This window comes from Rattus norvegicus, chromosome 8 (assembly GCF_036323735.1).
Source record: "Rattus norvegicus strain BN/NHsdMcwi chromosome 8, GRCr8, whole genome shotgun sequence".
Taxonomy (NCBI): Eukaryota; Metazoa; Chordata; class Mammalia; order Rodentia; family Muridae; genus Rattus; species Rattus norvegicus.
Window position 1 is genome coordinate 60,602,547 of NC_086026.1, and position 3,707 is coordinate 60,606,253.

A 3,707-nucleotide genomic window follows, 5' to 3' on the forward strand; every position below is an offset into this window, starting at 1 on the left:
ATAAAGGATTCTTCACTAACAACACTCATGTATTTTATTGGTCCACCTTACATTACATAGTTGAGCTCCATTTGTCAGGACTCCATAGGGCGAAGTGCACCAAAAACATCTGATGGTGTATTATAGTTTCTTAACAAATTTTCAAAAAAATATAACCTATATCCATGAGTGTGTATGAGTATGTAAGTGTGTGTGTGTGTGTGTGTGTGTGTGTGCGCGCGCGCGCGCGCGCGCGCACATGTGTGCACACATCCAGGTGTTCTAGTCTGATGTGGTTTCACAGGAATGTAAGCTTGATGACTCTTGTAAGGAAATAATGTTCCTGAACTTGAAAGTTTTATGTAGATTTCTATGACATGACATTAATTCATTGGACCACCTGTTTGAAGACTTCTAGAATCTGAATGGACCCTCAGTGGCTTAAGCAGAGCTACTGCAGCATGGATGTCATTTATACTCAGACAATGTATGTATTTGATAAGAAATAACTAATTGCTTTGTGAACTTTTCTTCCTGCCATGGAAGTGGGTTTAGTGCTCATTAATAAGAATGTGCAGACACAGAGTAAAAAGAAATAAAAATATATTGAAGTCAGACTCCAACAAAATCCTGCATCTTTATAAAAATGTCAGTAGCATTAAAAAAATTGCTTTGTAGCTGAGGAGATGGCTCAGTTAGTAAAATGCTTGCCACACAAGCATGGGGTCTTGAGTTCGGATCCCCATTGCCCTCTTAGGACTGGCATGGTAATGTGCATCTGTTTTCCCAGTACTTCGAGTCAGAGACAGGAGGATTCCTGTTACTTGGTGGCCAACTAACCTTGTCAGTGAGTTCCAGGTTCAGCTAGAGACACTGCCTCAGAAAATCATGTGGATGGACTGGATGGATGGCTCAGCACTTAGGACCACTTGATATTCTTGTGGAGGACCCAACTTCATCTCCTTGTGCCCACCTTACAGGCCTCACAACTGTCTGTGACTCCAGCACTAGGAGATCTGATGCATCTGGCCTCAGTGAGTACCTGCACTCATGGGCATATCTGCACGTGCGTACACACACACACACACACACACACACACACACACACACACCCATACACATTATTTAAAATAATTAAATATAAAAACAATAATAAGGCGGAGGGTCACTAAGGCAGACACTTCACTCAACAGGAGCTTCTCCGATGTACATTACTTCTCCCATGCATGTGTGCATGCACACACACACACACACACACACACACACACACACACACATACACACAAATGTTTCTGGTTTGTGCCCATGGTTCCCCAGTGATTCTTTGTAATGGTCCACTTTTGGCGTGATGAGTGCATTTGTCTCCTCCCTAGCACTTGCTTAGAGTGATTTTCTAAAGGGAAGTTTCCACTTTCTCCCCAATGCTCTGGTTTCCAATCGTCTTTTGTGAGTCGGGCACTTCACTTCAAAACTCTTTTTTTTATAACTGATTTTAATTACTGGTGACAACTCCAGATGTCCTTCTCTCTGGCACAAAGACTTGGTTGGGGTAAAAATCACAGCCAGTATCTAATAAGAACACCCTGTTATGGCTCAAAGTTAACCATTCAGGAACAAATGGAGCTGTGAGCTTACAATGCGACCCACTTACTCTTTTCATCCCGATTCCAGCAGTATTTCAAAAGCAATTCATTTCACAGGCAGGTGGTATGGTGATGGAGGATTATGCAACATTGCTTTGTTAGCGTTTAAAATCTTTAGGCAATGAATGTCTTTGTTGTAGCCCAGTGGTTAGCATTACATGGCTTGCAGGATGTAGCACTTAATGATTATCTATCATATAGTTTATTCCCCCAGACTATACGCTAGCTTTTGAAATGTTAAGCCCATGACTATAGTGTCTATCTGTTAAATTGTTCTTACAACGAAATGATGTATGCTCACCAGAAATCAACCTCTTTCCCTTTCTTCCCTCTTCCCTCCTTCCCTCCCTCAGAGCCCCATGGCATGCCCTTCCATTCTGTGTGGGCTGGAGCTAGGATCTTTTTAGCTCTCAGATGATCTGGGCTCCCCATTGGGACAAAAATCAGTTGCATCCGAAACACTGTGGCCTCCTTATATGTCTCAGACAGGAGACTGCCGTGCCCATTCTTCACCCCCTGCCTGCACTTGCTACTTAGTGTACTTCTATTTGGAGGGGTCTTCTTCAGAATTTTTTAAAGAGCATTTTTTCCATCATTGACGTCTCAGCTTAAATAGCGTCTTCCTCTAAGTATCAAAGCATCTGGCTTACATGTGTAGGTAAAGCAGCTGACTGACTCCAGCAAGGAGTCAACAGGAGACTGAGTCAAGCCAATATCAATGAGACGTCGACACTCACAGACTGAGGGCTCAGAATCCCACCCCCACACATCCCACTCCTTTCTAGGCAGTAGTGACTGCCCATTTTCCCTATTAAATGGTCTGTTTGGGGTATAGTTAAAAGCAAGGTAAGATTAAAAACTCCTACCTAGGCTTCTTAGTCACAGATACCCTGAATACACTATTAGGTTATGCAGAAAAGATAGTAAGGCAATCTTCAGATCTGAAAGGGCCACAGTATTAGGTATAAAAGCTATGCCCTGTTATCAGCTGCTCTGGTAGAGAACTTCCTGTGCGGCTGACCTGGCACAAGGGCTTTGTATTGGCTCCTAAATGCTGCAGTTCAGCACAGACTCTAACTCGTCCAGTTGCCACTTTTGTGAACAATGGATCTCTCCAAGTTCTTGACATAGTCTCGACCTCCATGCCCATTTCTCCCTTCGTGTCACCCTCTTCTTCATTGAGAATTTGTGGGATGTAATTTGTTACCCAAATAAGGCCACGTGCTTACTCTTGTGGTTTAAGTGTGAAATGTTCCCCAGAGATTCTTGTGTTTGAACATTTGAGTTCCATGTTGGCACTGTTATTTTGTACAGTCGTAGAAGCTTAAGGAGGTAGAGTGTCACTGGAGGAAGTCCATCCCTGGGGGAAGGCTTTAATGATTTATCAGGTCGTATTTCTGCTTGCATTCCACTTACTGCGTCACCAAGACCTGAGGAGGTGTGGGGTCCCAGCTGTACACTCCTGTCCCATGTCCCAAGTCTTCCATGATAGGCTTGTTAAACAGTGGCTATGTTGCTTCTGGTCATGTGTCTGGGCACAGCAACAATAAAACAAACAACCACACTTGTTTTTTAATTGGAAAGAGTACACAGAAAGTAGGTTCCTGGCTTCTTTCATGGGGGTAGGACTCCCAAATGAGGACAATTTCCAGCCATGTGAGGAAATATCTAAAAGTACCAGGAGCCACAAACCATAAGAGTCAAATGAGAGATGCTTCTCTCCTTGTGGGCACTGACTCCAACCCAAGCGTCTGTTTTCATCTGCAGCATCTCTCCATCAGCTGAACACTGGGCTCATGCTCACATCCTTACTAATTAGGCTTTACAGATCTGTTCTCCATTGGTATCAGCCAGGATATCCTGGCTGTGATAAGCGTAGTGTTCATATGTATGTATGTACAGCCTCAGGCATGTGGTATGGAGAGCTGTGAAGGTTTGTCTTTCCGAGAAGCCAGCATTCATTGATCCAGGCAACATGCTCTGAATACATCATCTGGGAGCTCTGCATCGAAACAACAAATCCATGCAAATATTCTAAGTCAGGAAAACTGAAGACCAGGGAGGTCAACTAATGGATCCAAGATT